The 20,740-nt window shown below is 48.2% G+C and overlaps 1 protein-coding gene and 1 long non-coding RNA gene across 3 annotated transcripts in view; both read right to left on the bottom strand.

Annotated features, from left to right (window-relative positions):
• Positions 1-20,740, bottom strand: part of MAN1C1 (mannosidase alpha class 1C member 1) — a 134,238-nt gene that overhangs the window by 58,383 nt on the left and 55,115 nt on the right. The window lies entirely within an intron of this gene.
• Positions 1-20,740, bottom strand: part of LOC105863438 (uncharacterized) — a 47,161-nt gene extending 26,421 nt beyond the window's left edge. Inside the window, exon 1 of the long non-coding RNA XR_012913515.1 lies at positions 1-20,740. This exon is cut by the window's left edge and continues 18,338 nt beyond it. This is a non-coding gene — a long non-coding RNA (uncharacterized LOC105863438).

The following is a 20,740-nucleotide window of genomic DNA, read 5'->3' as shown; positions in this document are numbered from 1 at the left end:
GTCAGGTGCACAAGAAAGACAGCCAAGTCATCCAGCCAAGGCCATCCCAGACCAGCCAGTCCCCAGGTGACCCGACAGCTGACTGCAAACACATGAGTTAGCCCAGCCAAGCCCTGCAGACTCATGAGAAATAATAAATGTTTTTTTGTTCTAAGCCACTAAGTTTTGGGGTGGTTTGTTACACAGCAATAGCTAAGTGATACACTGAGTTCTGCATTCCAAACAAGTGGGGACCCTGAGGCCCAGAGAGGGGAGAGAACTTCCCTACCACCACACCTGCCAACGCAAGAGTCCAAGTATGGAACTACTCACCCAGGGCCCTTCCAACTACACCAAACACTGATCTTTCTTCAAGAACCCATTTGTTTCCATCTTTACTAAGTCATCAGCCTTCAGGTTCTGAGCAAAGGGCTGGGGCAGGTACCTGAAGGTCACCGAGAAGCCATAAAAAGGTAAAGTATATCTCATTAGTTCCCAACTTGCTACCTCTGAGGTTCTAGAATCATGCTCTTAGAAGCCACTGGGTTCCTACAAACTGTGACCATGTATTTTGCCATGAAAATCAAACCATACTGGCCTTTTCTCAATTTATACAAAATTATGGAAATCAATAGGATTTTTAGTATTAATAGTAATCTATAAAAGGCACTTAAGAACAGTACTTGGCACACAGTACATGTTCAATAAATGTTAGCTATTATTATTAAGTTCTTCTCTCACATATTTTTCTTAAACCTTTGGTGCCTGTTACCATTTGTCAGCCAGCAGGCAAAGGAATGAATAAGGACAATTGCAGCTAACATTTATTGAGCACCTGTGTTGGCCAGGCCTTCTACACACTTTCTCCCTGTTCATCTTCACAACATTCCTTTGAGGTAATCAGCCCCACCTTACGATGAGGAAACTGAGGCTCCGTGAGATGAATTTGCCCAAGGTTAACAAAGCTGGGAAGGGGCAGAGCAGGATTCCCAGCTGTCTCACCCATGCCCGTGAGAGAACAGGCCCTGATTATTCACCTCTGTTCTCTCTGCTGCTTAGCATAGAGTAAGGACTGAACAAAAATGTGGAATGAGCAGATAAATAAAGTCTAAAGGGTTCAAAGAATAAAGTGTTTCCTTCTACCAGAAAGGCTAGAACTAAAAAGACTGACAATATCCAGCATTGGCGAGGATGTGGACCAACTGGAACCCTCATCTGCTCCCCCAGCCCTGCCGCCCCAGGCCCTTGCACTTGGAAGGACACTTCCAGTAACCAGGAGGAGGGGGCAGCAACACAGCTGTGTCTGTGTCACCCAGGCTCAGTCTCACAGAGCCCTGGGTGAGAGCATGGGCCCTGGAGCCGGGCAGTTAGGTGGACAGGAATGTCCACGCACTGCCTGGAGAATACCGGTTTGATCCAGCACTGTTCCGCCCCACGGGACGCATCCGCCGTTCCCCTGACATTCACTGAGCGCCTGCTACGAGCCAGCACTGAGGGCCTGGAGCGGCTGTTGCTATGACTGCAAAGTTAGTAGGTGGCCCTGTTGGACTTTCCGCAGCTCAACCAGCTTGCTTGGTCTTGTCATCTTCTCCACCGGCTGTAGCAAGTCCCCCAGTGTCCCTTCTCCTTATGCAGGAAATGCCACCTATAATCCAAGGCATGGAGGACTGCCGTCCATGAACCTGCCTTTCATCTCTCAAGTAGGAAAACCTATTCCCTCCCTGATGAGCTTCCAGCCTCTCCAGGCCTCCCTTGCTTAGTGCCCTGGGGTTACTTTCCATCCGGTAGGTCTCTGACTGCTGCGTGGCAGCAGACATCAACTGAGTTTCATCCCTGCGGATCTGTGGATTCCCACAGCTCCTGGTGCTGGGCTCAGGAAAATGCAGGTGCCAAAGCCCCAAATGGAGTGGAACGAGTATGAAATTTACCAGGGACTTTCTTAGAAACTTTCCAAGACAGTGGCCTTTTGATACTGATTTGGGATTCAACTCCCACCACCTCAGGTACTAAGATTATATATGCAGTTGTCCAATGCTTTATATTTTAAAAATACTTTTATATGAGTCTTCTTGTTTAATCCTTCTAACCCTAACTCTTTGAGGCTGGCCAGAGTTAGGAAATAGTTTCCCCATTTTACAGATGAGGCAACTGAGGCCTTTACAGATGAGGTAAATTACTTGCCTGGGATCACACAGCCTCCTGTCAGACTCTTAATCCAGTGCTCTTTCTGCTCTATCTCATCTTCTCACATAAATGAGGTGGGTGTGGGGAGCAGAGACACAAAGGATTAGTACTACAGTGTGCTAGGCATGGTTAGGAGCTTTTGTGTTACCTGATTTAACCCTCATCACAGTCAGGTGAGATGGTAACATTCCCATTTTACAGATGAGGAAATAGATCCAGAGAGGCCAAGTGATTTGTCCAACACAATTGTAACAAATGGCAAAGCAAAATTCAAACCCAGGTTTTGAATCTCCACAGCAGCAGGCAGAGACCTACTCTCTAGAAACAGAGTTTATTAGGGTCCCAGTCTAGTGGACGACAACAAATCAGCAGGTCGCAATAGCACACGGTTCTGGCACTGGTTAAAGCAGCTCTCAGATAGGAGGCTGGAACCATTGAGACTGGGCGGCACTGGGGAATATGAGCTCACCTCTCAATGGGGCTACCTTGAAAGAGACAAGTCATTTATATTATTTCAATAGGTTTTTCTTTCTTAAAAAAGTATGTTTTGAGATCAAATAAAATGAGACTGTTAGTCTGGAAGGATGAAGGGCTGGCTAGGAGCTATGGCTCCAGCTCATTTTGTTATCTCAGGCCATGCTCTTGGATCCTGCCCAAAAGTACTGATTTTGCCTGGAGACCTTCACATTCACCTCCTCTGTATTTAGGGGCTGCCAGCGGTGTTTGTTACTGGCCCAGGGCAACAGGAAGAATCCAACAGAGTTACACAGTGTAGCTATCACCAGTTCCTGAGATACTTCTTCCAGCAAACACACTAAGGCCCACCCTAGTCTGCAGTATCTGAATGCTTTAGCCAGAAATGAACCAACAGCTGCTCCTCAGTAGCCAGTTCAAGACTTCAGACAGGGTCCATCCCAGGGGTCCAGCCCAGTCACCCCCAGATAGGAAACAGAATCCTCACTCTTTGCCCCAAGGCAGTTCCCTACACAGAGGCTGAATAGGCCTCTTCCTTTCTACTTCCAATACTTGCTTTCCACACTTCTGTTTTAACTGTTTGCAGCTGTCCTCCGGGCGATTACAAGCAATGTAAGGGCAGGGTCCAGGTCTGCTTTCTCTCTGAAATCTCCAGTGCCTGCTCCAATACTTGGAACTCTGGGGGACTTCAACAGTGGCTTGTTGAATGAACAAATGAATGAATGAATGATATATCCTGTCCAGTGATTGCTTCTCTGTACCAGGAACCTAGCTGGTAGTGATGACCAGGGTGACAATGATGGTGATAAGAAGGAAGAGAAATTGTTCAAGGTTATAGGAAAGTTCGGAGCAGCAAGAACAGAAGCCAACCTTTCCAACCCCGAAGCCTGCTGTAGCTTTTCCCAGCTGAACTACACTCTTTAAAACCCTCAAATGCATTTCTCCTCCAGATCAAGTTACTTCAGAGGCAAACCAATTCTCTGGTTAAGTAAAAAGAATGTGAGCAGATTATCTATTGATTGCCACCCTCTCCAGGGTTTTATGGATAAAGCCCCCCACCCGGGCTCTGCATGGAGCACTGATGGGCCAAGTGGCAGCCTGATGGGAGGTCTGGGGCCAGCACTCTGAATGGCTTGATTTTAGTGCTTCAGAAATCTCTGCCTTGTGCCGATGGCTTTATATGTTGGCATTTCCGCTCCCTGGGTTTTAAAGAATGAGAAATCTGTGGCTGATCACATATTCTGCAACCAAGTGCACTTATTCGGAGACCTAAATTGCAGAAATAACTTGTGTGATTAGTTGAATGAATATGAGTCTGGATCATCAAGCTCAATCTATGGATAAATCGGGAAGAGATAACTGGGCCAAGTGGAGGGCAAGCCCTCCCCATTCCATCTCTTCTGCTGGGACTGACAGTGCCTGCAAGGTGGCCAAGGTAGGAATCCTAGTGCCTCCGCTACTTGGAGATGCTTTGCCTTACTCTGCCTATGTACTAGTACTGGCCACGCACTGTCCCTCAGCTCCACAGCAGAGGCAGCTGGACCTCTGGTTATCCCCAAAGGGCAGAGCCACTGACAAAGAGCCAGGCCCAGTGAAGGTCATGAGAAGAGGGCCCTCGTCTCACCTCTGGGCGGTAAGTCTGGTTTAGTGTCACAGGTGAATAGACCCTGCAAAACAGCGCCTATTCAGGGCTGGCTCTGGCCTTGGGTTTACCCAGTCTAGTAAATTTCCCACAGCCCCTGTCTGGAATCAGTGTCTCACCCAGCATCCTTCTTTTCCCAACACACTCCCTGCTGAGGGCTCAGATTCCCAGGCTGCCTTGCACAAACCCCACTCTCCCCAGAGTGGCCTGTAAGGATCCTTCCTCTGAAAGGAATCTGGCCTAGGAAGAACTCAAGACCCTGCCAGCACAAGCTTGCTCAGCCCAGGCTGCATTCTGGCCCTGGGGGACATGCCTACAACTGCCCTAAGGTGGGTCTGCAGTGGCCAGATGTTCCTGGCCCTGGATGGTTCCCTGGAAGGCACCTGCTAGGGACTGAGAATCCAGGAAGGGGGCCTTGATGCACACCTAAGTCATGTGGGGAAATGCTTTGGGATCCTTCGGGCATGGCACAAACACTGCCAATTCTTCTTTTCCTGGTCCTGTTATGCAACCGTGGGTGTTTGGGAACTCCAGGAGATCAGGCCTCAGGCCAGCCAGTCACCATGCAATGGAAGGCTATACAGACCTGACGTTTTGCATCAGAAGCTTCGGGAGTTAAAGAGCTTAGGATCCAATCCTGGCTCTGCACTTTGCCAGCTGTGTGACCCTGGCCAAGGAACCTAACCTCTCTGTGCCTCAGTTTCCTCATCTGTAAAATGTGGATATTTCCATATAGAATCATGTGTAGCATTCAATAAATAATATATTTAAAGCACTTAGCACAGTGGCTCATGATAAATGCTTGAAAATGTTAGCTAGTCCTATTCTAAAAACTTATCCTAAAAAAAACATTAGAACAAGTGCATAAAGATTAGTGAACTAAATTAGGAAATTCATCTTACCATTGCTCAGAATGGCAAAAAATGAGAAACAACCTAAATGTCCAGTAAATATAATAGCATACATAACAGTCCATCCTTTTTCCTTTTTTTCCCCAAAATACATATTTATATCTGTTCATTTGCATGAGGACATATCTGGAGGGATGCATGGTGCTAGAATTTCAGGAACTTTTCTTCCTGGTTCTTACTTGTTATTTCTGATTTCTCTACAGTGGGCATGTATTATTGTGTTTATTGCTTTTTTAAAAAGGAAGAAAAGAGATGGAGTAATTTTAAGGGTAGAAAAGGATTTTCACACTCAGATAATTCTAACACGGATAACGGGATTTGTTCAAACTTTATCACTCTGCAACTGAGAAGAAGCATGAAGAACTGCAGCTTTAAGAAGAGGGAAAATCTCACACATTTAAAGGTTTTGTGTCTGGGGAGAGTGGCTTACAAATGAAAGTGTCTCCAGCCATCCTCTTGCATCCTCTGCTCCATCCCGCAGGAAAACAACCTTGAAAATCAGCAACAAACCAGATATGAAACATGCCTTCTTCCCAGATAATGCTAAATCAGAGTATCAGGATGACAACAAATTTCTATTTTACCTGGCAAACAGACCCTTCCCGCTGAGATGAGAAAATTTGGGGCACAAATCAGCTCTCTGGAAGGAGGAGAGACATTTTAACAGGATCAACTGGAGGTCGGGGAAAACTGCAAAGTCTAAACATTCTTCGTGCCATAACTTTGTCAGCTGTGTTGAAGTTGACAAGATGCTTACCCAGCACCTCGAGACATATGCCAAATTGAAGTGGTTAAATGTGTAAGCTATAATAACTGTGGGGTGTCTTTAGCAAGCACGTGCTGAGCGGCTGAGCCCTGACGCCACAGCCTGCCTGTGTGTCGCGCAGGCTCCCCTCTTCCCCAGTGTTGGGGGGCCACACGGCCCTGCTGCCCCAGGATCAGGTCTCAGGACAGGAGATGGCTCCATTTACTCAGCCATCCATTCTCAGCACCTGGGCTGTGGTTGGCAGCACTGGCCTTCAGGAAGCAGTTTCTGCTGCAGAGCTGTTCTTCAAACAAAGAAACACAAATCCCATTTACCTCACAAAGGCGACTGGGGGCAGGAAGGAAGATAAAGGGGCTGGATGGAAAGAGACAGGCTGTTCTACCACTCAGTCATGGGAGAGAGAGAGCAGTGAGCACAAAACACCATGGAATTGCTTCCTGGCTGGTTGCTATTGATCAGGGCAGAGGAGCGGAGACAGGATGAAGGGGCAGGGAGCCAGGCCCAGGTAGTGGGTCATCTGCTGGTGGGCTGGGCAGTGGGACCAGCTCAGGCAGGGGACTGGGCAGAAGGGCCCTGCCAGTGCCCAAGGACACGAGCTGCTTGTGATTCTTTGAGGCTTTCTTATCCAAAGCATCCCAAATCCTCTCTTGCTATGCAGAAGGTGGGCTGACATCCACCTGCACCCCTAGCCCCTTCTCCACCACACTTCAGAAACAGTGGGAAGGAACATGGAGAATACCTGCATTACCAGAGGGGGATTAGCCCCCAAGTATCATGTGGCTGGAAGGCACCTTCTTTTCACAATTGCTCTGCCAGCCTTTGCAAACACCACGCCCATCAAACATCTGCTGAATGAGACCCCTAGGCGTGTCAGATCCATACATGCCACATGGCTGTTCTCTAGGCCACCACTGCTTGCCTGCAGGATTGGTGGCCTGCCACACCCAATAAAGAGGGAACCCCACCTAGGTGGCAGACTCAGCACCCACAGAAGGGGCAGGGGCTCACCCTTGCCAAAGCACCAGCTGAGCTAACGGGTGTGTGGGAGGGACTGATCACTTCGGGCCTTACCTGGTTCTGTTAACTGCAGGTCTTAACCTGGGCTGTGCGTCAGAACCATCAATGGAGACTCTATTTTTTATGCAGGTCCCTGGGCCAGCTCCAGACTCACTGAAGCAGAATTTCTGGGGATGGAACCTGGAAGTCTATGTCTGCAAAAGCCCTGAGGGTAATTCTGATGCTTTCTCCTGGCTAAGAGCACAAGTTCATCCAAACTGCTTATTTCATAGACAGTGAGACTGAGTCCCAGCGAGCGGTGGGGAAAGTGATCTGTCCAAGGTCACACGGGCAGTCACTGGCACAGCAGGGCTGGGACCCAACTTTCCTGCTTCCCCAGGCAGCTTTGACAGTATTAGTGATACAGATGATGACGATGATGACGATGACGACAGCAGCTACTATTTATTGGTACTATTCTAAGCCTTTCACAATGTATTAACTAAGTTGAATTTTCACAACCACCCCATGAGGTAGGTACTACAATTTATACTTTTTCGGGAGAGGAAACTGAGCCACAGAAAGGTTAATTCACTTGCCAGAGGTCACACAGCCAGAAAATGGTGAACCAAGCACAGTGGTGCTGAAGCCTCTGTGCTCCTGACCAGTTGCTTCAACTGCCTCAAACCCCCAGGATCCTCCCTCCAGGATTTTGCTTCCTCTCCAGTCAGTGGGTCAAGCTGTAGACTCGGATGTTTCTGGGATGGTCCCTGAGGAGCTGCCCAGCTTTGTTGCCAGAGGAGGAGGGAGAGCCGCATTCTGACTCAGCACAGAGAGCCCAGGGAGCACTTCTCTCCACTGCCTGCGGGACCTGCTCTGTACTTACATCTGGATCTGGGCGAGTGTCACCTTCTGGGAAACCAAGGCCCCTCAGATGAAACCACACTGCGGGTGGAAGCAGGAACCTCGCTGTTCGTTTTGGGCAAGGACAGCAGAGGAGGCTGTCCCTAGTCTGTCTGGGTGCTGCAGGCCCGCAGGGACATCGCTTAGGCTGTTGTGACTCCTGTGCAATAGCCTTGTCTGGGGTGTTTGGGATCTTATCCTCCTTGGTTTGGGAAAGGTGACTAACTACTTTGGCTTTGTTTTTAAAGTGTAACACAGAGAAGACGGACACAAGGGACCAGAGCAAGCAGGGTCAGAAGAACATCACAGCCTCTTTTGAATCAACAGAACACAGAGACCCTGCTTTGCTGTCCACTGTTACCCCCAAACACCCCAAAAAGTGCCATCTGGGTGGCCACGTGGTGCTGCACAAAGCAGGCTAAGTGGGAGGTCCTGTCCCTTGGGAAGTTTCCAGTCCCCGAAACAGAGGAGACAGGGAGCACATGTGGGCTTTGGAGGCAGATAAGCCTGGGTGTGAGCCACCGCACTGCCTCTTTACCAGGCGTGCTGGCCCTGCAAGTCACCTCTCTCCGAGTCTCAGTTACCCCATCACGATGACACCCACTGTAAAGAGCTACTGTAAGGAATAGCTGACACTCATGGGTGGGCACCCACAGCTATGCCCTTCCCACTCAGTGCTGACAGAGACAAAAAACCTGAGTTGCTAGCGGGTTCATTGGCCACCTTTTGTGACAACAGTGAGAAGGAAGGGGATCCTCCCCATTGAGTCTGAGCAGGTGCAGGCTTTCAGGCCCCTCACCTGGTGAGGAAGACAAGGACCACAAGCAGGGCCATATGGCGACTTCTCTGGGCCTCAGCAACACTGTTTGTGGGCCCCTTCCTCCATAAAAAAATATATTAAAAATAACCTTTTACAATTGTGTTGGTAGAAATATGGATATAATGTAGGTGGATTCAATATGATGTTTGCTCTTTTCTTCTGATTTTAAAAGACATTAAAATTAAAATATTTTTGTGGGCCCTAGGCCCTATGCCTGCTGGAGAAGTCAGCTCTGTGCGGGGCCATCTGGGGCAGTGCCTGGCTGGTGCTGGGTGCCCAAGAGGCCTCTTCCCTCCAAGCCTGCACCTCTGGGCCCCTACCCCCACCTGCAGGGCTGACACCACCCAGCACGGCCTCCTGAGCTTGGCTTGTTCCGTCCCTCACCTATGACAGAGTTCACTGATGGCTGTCAAAAATCTGCCATCTGAGCAACTCAATACCCAAGAGCCTGCCCCTCCTGCACCACTCTGTTCAAATGCCACCATCTTTGGGATTGTCCAGCAGTGAAATGTGGGGAGCTTTATGGAGACATTTAAAAGGGTCTTTGGAACTTGATGAGCACCTCTCCTTGGATACTTGCTTTCTCTCTTGTAGACATGTCCCTAGGGTAGACATCCTATGGCAGGCACAGGTCGATGGCATCTGCCTCATCTCCAAAGAGCCCACTGTGTCTTGCTCATTTCACACCCTCTTCCCCACCGCACTCCCAGCTCCCAGCCTGGCACAAAGTAGATGTTCAGTGTAAAATTGCAGAATTGAAGGAAGACTTAAGAAATAACTCAAACTCTCCACATCCTCACGCACAGTTGGTTACTTGGTGCAAAACAATCTCCAGACACATTTCCGGGCAACTGCGATTTCAGGAAGAGCATTATTTAGGGAGCCGCACTCTGCCTACTGGAAGTAAGAAGAGGCAGAGGGCCTCCGCCATAGCTCCCTCCCTCCTGGTCCTAATCGTTTGCATGGCCATCGCAGGGATTAGACAACAGCAATTATCCCCACATGGCCTATTCCCAGAATTCAAAGTTATTGGGGGAGAAAATGCAATTGTGCTTTATCCAGTCATTAAAAACAAAAACAAGGGCAGTGCATTTGAAGCTGCCTTTCAGACTTGATGAAAAGAAAAACAAACTTGAATATTAGCACCAAATTGTGCTGACAACATACTTCCGGGTCTCTTTGTCTTACTCCAGGCTCTCTTTTCAGAAATTTTCAACAATTCCTATTGATCCCTGTGTGGTTCTCAGGCCCACTGTTTATGCTTGGGAGCACAGCCGTCTGTGGAACTTGGAAACCAATCTGTTTGCCTCAGAGGCCTTGAGCAGTGGTGGGAAGTGAAGCCCCGGCTCCCACCTTCCGGAGTGGTGGCCACAGCTTGGTCCCCACTCCCTGTGGGGCAGCCTCTGTCTCCATCGCTGACTGCTCACAGATGGTCTCTTGCCACGTCCCCACCCACTCCAGCCACACTGAACATCTTTTACACCCCAAGAGGTCAAGGTTTTGCTCCATCCCCCCTCCGGGCCTTTGCACGTGTGCTCCTGTGCCATGCCCTTCCCCTTCATGCATCCTTTTATTCATGCTTCCGGCCTCAGTGTACAGGCTCCCCCAAGAAACTGTTTTGAAGCCCATCCCTCCAAGAATGAACTAAGCAGCCCTTGGGGTGAGCCTGTATCTTATAGTGCTCACAGCACACGTTCATGCACCCATCTCCTCACTAGCTGGGGAGGTCCACGGGGGCTCTATCTTGCTCTCTGCTGTGAGCTTTGTGCTTAGGACAGTGTCTGGCACACCACAGGCACTGAACAATCATTGACCGATGAAGGAACAGTCTTGTGTGATCTCGTCAACAATCCTATGAGAGGGTGTTATCATGCCCATTCTACAGGACAGAAAACTGAGGCTCATAAAGGAAACGCAATCCCTGCCCAGTGAGTTAGTGGTGGAGTCACAATTTGGAGAACCCAAGTCTCCTGACTCTCGGGTCAGCACTTTCATCACTAATACCCTTTTCCTGGCACAGTCACCAAACTGGAGAAGTTCTATTTCATGCCATAGTACGCCTGTGAGGTCAGAGCTGGGGTGGACTGGGAAGTAGAGAGGCCACCCCATGGCACTGAGAAGACAGTGTGGGCACAGGATATTGAAGGAAGACTTTGCCGACTGCTCCTTCTGCTGCAAGAAGCACTCGAGAAAAAGTTGGTGTGGGAGCCCTGACTCACCCCTAAGTTAAGGCAGGAAGAGCAGGGGCCCTCTCCAGACCAGGGCAGAGCAGGCCGTGCAGGACAGCTCTGGGAAGCACAGGCTGGGAAGCTGGGGCTTTGAACGTGGGCGGCTTGATTAAGAGAGAGGCAGCATTCAGCAGAAGGTAAAGTTAAGCACACTGACAACAGCAAGCATTGGCAAGGATAACGGAGCAACTAGAACTTTCATACATGGCTGGCAGGGCTACCAATTGCTTTAACCACTTTGGTAAGCAGGCAGCATCCAACTAAACATACTAATACAGTATAACCCAATAATTCAAATCCTGGGTATATCCCAATATAAACAACTGCTTATTTCCACCAAAAAATCATGTGCAAAAAAGTATTCAAAAAACACTGCTGGTGGGATTGTAAAATGATGCAGCTGCTACAGAAAACAGTCTGGCGGTTCCTCAAAAGATTACACGTAGAGTTACCATGTGACCCAGCAATTCCACTCATAGGCATATACCCAAGAGAAATGAAAACCTATGCCCATATAAAAACTGATACATGAAAAAAAACACACCACAACGATACATGAATGTTCATATAAGCATTATTCATAGCAGCAAAAAAAAAAAAAAAGGAGAAACAATCCAAATGTCTATCAGCTGCTGAATGGACAAATAAAATGTGCTTTACCCATACAATGGAATATTATTCGGCAATTCTGAAGAACAATATTCAGAATGAAGTACTGATATGTGCTACGATGTGGATGAACCTTGAAGCATTATGCTTACTGAAAGCAGTCAGTCACAAGAGACCAGCTATTGTTTGATATCATTTATGAAGCGTTTAGAATAGGCTAATCTATACAGAGACAGAAAGTAGTTTAGTGGTTGCTTAGAGGGCTGGGAAGGGGAGAAGGATGATGGGGAGAAATGAGGAATAATTGTCAATGAGTACAGGGTTTCTTTGGGGGATGATAAAAATGTTCTAAAATTGATTGTGGTGATGGTTGCAAAACTCTGAATATACTAACAGCCACTAAATTGTAAACAAGCAAACAAAAAAATGCTCATAGAAGCTTTATTCATAATTACCAAACACAGGAAACAAAAATGTCCAGCAACAGAATGGGTAAACTTGAAAAGCAATAAACTACTGTTCATGATATAATAATGAGTGACAAAAGCAAACCATAAAAGGGTGCATATAGTTTGATATGAAATTTTAAATCAGGCACAACTAATCAATGGTGATAAAAGTCAGAGTAGTGCAACCCTTGGGAGGCTACTGATCAGGAGGGGTCCGAGGGGGACCTTCTAGGGTGAGGGAAACGCTCTCTATCTTGTCCTGCATGGTACTTACACGAGTATATCTGTATGTAGAATCTACTGGGCTGCTCATTTGATTTGTGCATTTTACTGTATGTATAAGTTACACCTTGATTTTTAAAAAGTAATTAAAAAAGAAAAAAAAAAGTGGAGGTTTGCATTAGAAGACCAAGGTTCAGATCCTGGCTGTCAGGCCTACTCAGGTAAGTCTTGGCCCTCTCAGCACCTGGTTCCCCATCCTCAGGCAATGGACCACAGGGCTACAAGGAACCCAGCTGGCACTGACAGTCTGAGATTCTAGGAATCCACACACCTATTTGTCACAGAGTTTGCTGGGAAATTTGGCAAGTGCTTGCCATCAATGCGGTGAGAAGAAAAGGAGGCTGGTTGCTGTAGGCTCAGCCTTGTTTCCAAGGAAGGAGAAGTCTTTGGAAAGTGGGCGAAACACACTGCCACCAGGAGGGAACGTCAGTTTCGATATGAATCATCTTCTACATCCCCAGCGACTTGCTCTGGGAATAGACACCCTGACTCACTCCTCTCCTGACAGGAACAAGACTTGTTGCTCAAATTTCAGATTCCAAAAAGACCAGCACTAGCCCAGATACCCTCTCAGAAATGGAAGAAAGAAGAAAAATGAAAATAAAAGAAAAAAGGAAAGAAAAAAGAAACCCACCTAGTAACCAGCAGCAACGGCGGCGCACTGGGCAGAGGGTGGCGGGGGCCCTGAACGCAAACCGCTTTGTGCTGATGAACAGACAGGCCGAGGGTGCCGCCGGCTCACATGGCTGCTGGCGCCGGAGCTGGGACACGGACCCAAGGCTCCTAACCTCCAGTTTTCTTTTTACAACAACCTGCTACTATATTTTCTAGAGAAATAAATTATGCTCTGTACTGGCGGGAAGTCTTGTAAAGAAAAAGAAAATGGCCAAGATATATCTTAATTAGAAACTGCTTGGCAAAAACAATCTTTGAAGAAGGAGGTGCGGAATACCAAACTGCGAGTGGTCAGTCAGCAGCAGGACAGCAGGACAACCCAGCAGGCTAATTTACCTTTGGTAATTACCCAGTGGCCCAAGGGACGTTTAGGTTGTCAGCAGGTGGCCAAGGAACTGTGGATGTGTCATTCAAGGCCACGGGGAGACCACCATGGGGCAGCAGCATCTGGTCTATAAACTGCAGGTCTTCCGCCTGTCCTTCAATGTGGCAGTTAATATTTTCATCCAATTATCTTCCTTGTGCTAAAGGCCTGGCCACCAGTGACTGGTCCTTCTAAGCCATTTCCTCTGACTTTTATAGCCTCTGGCCTCATATGGAGCATTCAGGGCTCCCAAAACATGTGACTACCGGGAAGGTTTGCTCACTGTCCTTAACCCTGACCCATGCTATCCAAGGAATTGCAACATCACTACTTGCAAAGCTGATGACAGCTCTTTCTCAAAACAAACTCAAGGCCGGGGTCAGGAATATGCGGCCTGGCCTGCCAGAATCAGTGAGCAACACAGCCTGACACTGATTTTCCAGGAACTATAGATATTTTTTCCAGAAAAAAATAAATTCCAAAAAACAAAACATAAAGTGGTCATGGTGTTTTCAGCCAGATAAGTCAACATGCTTTGTTACCCAACCAAGGAAAAGAAGAGAAAGGCATTGGCAAGGGTGTGTATACCTGCAGGAAAGAAAAAGAATCTGATGTTTGGTAAGGACTTACTATGTGCCACCCCCCATTTCACAGGTGAGTCAACTGAGGCTCAGAGAAGTTTGTGACTTGCTCAGTTTCACTCAGCTGGTAAATGCTGGGGATGGGATTTGAATCCAGGAGTATCTCTGAAGTCAAAGCTGCTACCTCCTAGAAACAAACTCAGAGCAGGCAATGTGGAGATCCATGGAAAACCAGGGAAGCAGGTGCTTTTCACAAACTATCTGTCCAGCCAAGTATGCAGTTTCCAACAAAGCCACACTGGCGGAGTAATTCTCACCCCCACGAAAAGACCCAGCAAGACTGCGGGGTGTGTGCACCGGGGAGTGTGAACATTGCAGAAGGTACTACTAAGTCACATGCCAAAAAGCAATTGTAAAAATGACATCTTGGGGCCTGGATTTATTCCCTCTTCAACATCATATTTGCTCCGTTTACAAGGCAAAGATGATTTTTCTCTGTGCCAAGGCTGAACATTCCCAGCCTGTGATCTGAAAATCATGCTGTGTTCATTTTGCCTCTTAACTCACCCAAGGCCATAAATCATCCCTCCAAACTGGGATTTGGTTGGCACTTCTATTGGGGATTTGCAAGGCAGAAGCAGAATCCAATTTGGGGCTCTCACGGTCATCCTGGGGGCAGCTCAGAGCAAGGGGACATTGCTTTTGGCCACACAAGCACTTCCAACCTCCACAGAGAAGATGCCTGAGAATCAGATCTGTTGACTAAGCAGGGCTGCTACTTTTGCAGGTCTGTTTGCTGATTCTAAGTGCACTTTGTGACAGGAGGTCAAGGCAGCTGAAGGGGATGAGAGGAAGTGAGAGCACAGCAAGACCCAGCCTTTCCCCAGCCAGACCCAGGCCAGGGAACGTAAGGGAAATGCACCAGGCAGAGACTACAGCAGGCAGCTACAATGTCTATCAAAAGTCTACTATAAGCCAGGTACTGTTTCCTTCCTTGGAATATAATTACTGTCTTTATTACTTTTTAACAAATATAATGATAATAGCAGCTTACATTTAATGAATGCATATGGACAGGTACCGTACCAAGTGTTTTACACAAACCACATTTACTTAATCCTTACAACTGCTGAGTGAAGTAGGTATTATCCTCATTGTACAGAAGGGGAAACTGAGGTGCGGCAAGGTTAAGAAACTCACCCAAAGTCACATACCTACAAAGTGGCAGAGTCAGGATTCAAACTCAGGCTGGTCTCAAATCCATGCTCCTCTCAGCTCATCACACTAGTGGCCAATGGCATGCTTTGCAAGCACAGTTGCTGTTTGAACAATGTGGGTTTGAACTGGTCCACTTATACGAGGATTTTCTTCTGCCTCTGCCACCCCTGAGACAGCAAAACCAAACCTTCCTCTTCCTTCTCCTCCTCAGCTACTCAGCATGAAGATGATGAGGATGAAGGCCTTTATGATTCACTTCCACTTGATGAAGAGTAAGCATATTTTCTCTTTCTTATGATTTTCTTAATAACATTTCCTTTTCTCTTGCTTACTTTATTGTAAGAATATGGTATATATTAATAATACGTACAACATACAAAGTATGTGTTAATTGTTTATGTTTTTGATAAGGCTTCTGATCAATAGGCAATTAAGTAGCTAAAATTTGGGGGAGGCAAAAGTCATAATCAGATTTTCAACTGCATGGGGGTCAGTATACCTAACCCCTACCTTGTTCAAGGGTCAACTGTAGATGTTTTTTAGGTTATTGGGCAGGGATGAAGGATTTTCCTATGGTGGAAGAAAAGAGAGAAATCTGAGTCTTTTGTCTGAGACTTGAATACTCTGTTTATGTCCAACAAATAATGGTGCCTAGAGATGGGAGGCTGCAGACCCTGGCCACGAATCACATGCCGTCTCCAGGTTTCCGTCCAGGCGGTAGAGTAGCAGATGCAACACACCAAACCCTGAGACCATCCCTCTGTCCTATTCTCTTCTCTATGGCCACTGTATGTGGTCACTGGGGGACACGATGGCATGGTAGTTTACGGCTTGGGTTTTGGAGTCTGACAATGCTGGGATTAAGATACTGCAACTCCTGAAATTTGCCAAGTCTCTAGCTGATCTCACAGTGGGTGGTGCAAGAGCACTGGGCTGGGACTCAGGCCACCAGAGCTCCAGTCTTGGTCCTATAGTTAATGTCTTATGTCACCCCTGGTAAGTCCCTTTCCCCCTCTGAGTCTCAGTTTCCCCAAATCTAAAATGAAGGGGCTGGACTCACCACCAACGTGCCCCTCTAGTAGTGACCATCCCAAGACTCTGTGCCCTGTAACAATTTCCCCTGCTGCCAGGGAGGATGAAGTTCTCACAGATTGCTCTGATGTGTTAGATGTTCATTAAGTACTTTCAAGGCTGACCAGCTGACACCAAGAGTGAGGTATCCCTTACTACCTGCTCAGAAGCCCTTATGTTGGCAGGAAGCTGATTTATTCCAAGGCCTTGAACCCTAACTTTCCCCTGCCTCTTGCCTGTTAAAAGATCCAGTGTAAGCTGCTTAAGTGAAGGGGGGAGACATATACTGCCTTCTGATGGGCTGCCCATCCAAGATTTCTGCCATGGGCACTTGAGGGCTGGAGGACCAGGTCAGGAGGGAGACCAGGGTTGAGTTCCTGAGTCCAGAGGACTTGAGGACACCCCAGTCAAAATGGGAGCAGTACACGTTGTTCCAAGGGCCTTACATCATTCTCACAGCAGCTGATACTTGATGAATGCTTCCTATGTGCCAGGCATGAATATAAGCACTTTATGTGCATTTCATTTCAGGATAGTCCTATGAATGAGGTACTATTATTGTCCCCACTTTATAGATGGGGAAACTGAGGCCCAGATAGGTTAAGAAACTTGCCCAAGGTCACGCAGCTAGTAAGTGGCAGAGCAGCACACACATGCAAGCCATCTGGCCTCAGCGTCCCTGCTCTTCAGCTAGTTTATTGAATACTCCCCCAGGGCCTAGCAGCAGGGATAACATCTGCCCCTTTTTCCAGGTGAGGACGCTGGGCCTCAGGGACTCAGCCACTTGCTTTATGGCATCGTGGCTGCCACTTTATGTTTAGCTCTCCCGACCCCCACTGCAATCTCGTATGCATTCCTCAAGCTGAAAACTCACCTCTGTGACTTAACAGCAGTAAGAACATCCCCAGTCAGGTGGCTGCTCTGCACAGGCACGACGCTAGGCCTTTGGCATGTCTCCTCTCTCATCCTCACTACACGCCCAGGAGGCCACACAGCTGCTAAGTGGCAACACAGAGGTTCCACCCAGGACCGTCACATCTAGATCCATACTCTACGCTCTTTGTGCCACCCAGCTGGACACTAACTGCCCCATTTGGCTCCCTCTCAGAGGAGGGGAAAGAGGCAGATATCTGCCTTGGCCTGAGCCACCGGCGAGGAACAGGCTGTGTCCTCTTTGCTGCCGGCCCCTAGAGTTTTGGGAGCATATTCTGACAGGGCCTGCTGAGTCGGATGTGGGTGAACAGGAAGCTGCTTTGATAATGAAGTGCTTAGGACACAGAAACTGGCCTGAGAGACGTCTCACCCAGAGGTCTTGTCCTCAAAGAAAGAATAGATTTGGGGAGGGGCAAGTGGGCAGTTGGGGGGGCAGATTCCGTTTGGTGAAACACTGCCCAGGGAGACCAGACTTAGGCATCTGACTGCCCTTGCTGCCACTCATGTAAATCTCACCAAGCGAGGCACCAGCGTGAACTCACCACCCTCCCTGCGTGCAGCCCTGCCAGCCTGCAGGCCAGGGCCGGGCTGCTGGAGCCCATGTCCAAACCACGTGTGGGACCGCTCAGGGTCTCCCTGTGCATCCGACTCAGCCAGGCACAATAGGATGGGAACTGTCTGCCGCCTGACTGCTCCGGAAGTGTCCCTGCAGGCTGAGCCTACAGGAAGGTCATTGATGACAGCAGAGTCCAGGAACTGTGCAACCCAGCAGTCCATGTGAGTCCAGAAAAAGAAGTGGTGGTGTGACAGGATGCTTAATTCCGGCCAGTTGATCTTCTATCTTTGGGAATAGTCTAGCTTCAAAGCCCCTCATGCGTCCTCCCCAACTAGAGCTTCTCCCAGGCTCCTAGAATGCCGCTCGGCCCACATCCTTTGCATGTGTTCCCATAAGCCATACAAACAAGAAGTACTAAAGTGTGAATTTGAACCCAGGTCTGCCGGGCTCCAGAAACATGAACCTCCAGCCAGTGAGGACTTTCCATGTCATCACTTATAATCACCTCTACTTGTCCCTCTCTCTGAGAGCACCTAGACAGACCCCAGAGAGACTCCAGGGAAGGGTTACCAATGCATGTCTTGGTAGAGTTGGTGGAGCCTTCACTGTGCCATTTATCACTGCGTCCCCAGAAGTCAGCACCAGGCATTGGCACCCAATGAGCATTTGTGAAAGAGTAAATAAATCAAGACAAGCTCTACCTGCCCAGTGCATGCCCCTATGCATCCTCCTTTCCCAGGAGCTGGCCACCCACTGTGGCTCATCTGCTGAGTGCAGAGGGGAGGCTCAGCCTCACTGCCAGGAGTGCTGCAGACACTGGGCAATAGGGTTCCCTTGGCCCTGCCACAGCTGCTCCTGGGAGACAGATAATCCAGGGAACCTCACAGCCCAGCATAGGCTCACTGAGGCCACTGCCAACCTCATTTATTACAGCAGAAATCTTAAGTCATTCATATATACCTGCCCCTTTCATATCCATGCATACTCACTTGTATCACCCAGAAGTCCCAACACAAAGGATAAACAGGGGCCCAGAGAGACTAGGTGACTTGGACTTGGCCACACAGCTCAGGACAGAGTGAGGACTTGTGCCCAGGTCTTTTGACTCCAGGGCCAGGTTCTTTCCACCATCCCAGGTAGCCCACGCTCTACCAAGCTCAGTGATTGGAAGGGGACCAGAAGGTTGAGACTTAAATCCTAGTCCCTGAAGAATTTTACAAAACAGAACTTGGTTTAGCCCAGTCCTCCCAGAAGTGTCTCCTGTGACAATCTGAGCAACAGTCATGCTCAGATCATGAAACAACGTGCGGTTTCAGAAATCAGCAGCCTCCCCTGCACCACCCCCACCTCCAACTTGGACCAGCAATTCCCTGAATATTTGCCAACTGTTTAGAGAGAAGGAGAGGGAAAGCTTTCTGGATCACATCCCTGTTTATACTAATAGCAAAAGCTCCAACAACTTTGATGAGATCTACACCAGCAATCTCTCCCCAGGGCTGATGTAGGATGTTTGGGGAAGGTCTGTGTTCTAGGCAGATAGGGCAGCCAGGACCCTAAAGGGAATCAACACATTTCACATCTGTGGTTAAAGACACATCTCTCTTCCTCCCACTCGACTCAGGAATTCCTCTCTAGAAATCTATCCTGAGACAAAATTTTATGCACAAAGATGATAACTCCTGCTTTAGCTGCAACAGTGAAAAACTGAAAACCACCATTGTCCAACATTGGAGGGATGGTTAAATGAATGATGGCGCAGCCATACGATAAGTGAAACCATTAGAAACATTCTTTATGAAAGAAACTTTAGAGGACTTAGGGATGTAACATAAAGCCAAAATAAAAACAAAATAAAAGGAAAGGACATAAACTCATATATAACAGGGGAAAAAAAGCACACAGAAGAAAAGATTGAAAGGAAATGAGCCAAGATGTCAACAGAGGCTGTATATCCACATGGCAGAACAAGATTTTTTTTTTTGCCTAATTTATACTTTTTTTGATATTTTCCTTTTGCCCCCACATTCCTAGAATAGTCAGAAAAACAAATACATAAAGCTACCCAAATCCATATAGCCTCCCCCCATAAGGGCAGTGAATTGTCTGAACAGCCAGAAAGGTTATGGTGCAGACTGGTTAGGAGGAGGAAGGTCGATCCCTGTCACTTTTCCCATCACATGAAGACCCCCGACGGGGCCATACCCATGGGGCCAGCCCTTGTACATTTGCCTTTAAGATTTTCTTGGGAATTTCCAACTCAGACTTGGTTCTTGGCTTCTACCTTTAGGAGCCTGTATCTGTACGGGGTGAAGACTGGAGGTAAGGAACTTCCTCTCTCTAGACCTGCACAGCTCCCGTCTCTCAGGAAGGAGGAAGCCAGTCTCTAGCATCTTCTCATGTAAAGCCCTGCTGTACATGAAAGGGGAGCTGGCAGCTCGGGGATGTTATTTTTGGAATCTGATGCTGTGCCCACAAGAAGGTACCTTGTAGTCTCTCCAAAAAGCAGAGAGAGCTCCCAAGGCTCTGGGTTAGGAGAATCCTGTGCCCGGGAGAGGGCAGAGACAACAGCAAGAGAGGCTGTGGCTAGAACGCAGCGAGCTGCCAAGAAGCAGCCCCTGTGCTGCTACCCTAACACACGGCTCTTCCATTTGTCCACCCAGTAGCACGTGAGAGACAAACCCCACGACTCCAAGGGCAGCCCATGTACCTGCCTTATTAGATACGTGCTTGGTTTCTCTCATAAACCACACTCTGGAGGAGCAGATTTAAGTTCAGCCTGCTGTGTCCTTTGAGTCCTCAAACCATCTCTGTGGAAACATAGCTCCATCCACACCATCCCTACTCACATTTCCAAGTTTCTGCCCTCTAAGGAACTAATGATAACTACATGCAAAGAGGTCTGTAAGGTTAGAAGCATATGGGTTTCCCCCAGCCTAGGAGGGCTCAGAAGCCTGAACAGCCCAGAGGGACCACAGACGTGGAAGCGCCCAGGTCTGGAGATATAGGGACACAAGTCAGAAGGTGAAAAGCCAGAAATAAGGTTCCGTTCAGCCACCAGGGGAGCAGTGGGGCTCCCTGACATCAAAGTGGTTTAAATCA

This window comes from Microcebus murinus, chromosome 2 (assembly GCF_040939455.1).
Source record: "Microcebus murinus isolate Inina chromosome 2, M.murinus_Inina_mat1.0, whole genome shotgun sequence".
NCBI classification, from domain to species: Eukaryota; Metazoa; Chordata; class Mammalia; order Primates; family Cheirogaleidae; genus Microcebus; species Microcebus murinus.
This window is presented reverse-complemented; position numbering and strand designations above follow the sequence as displayed.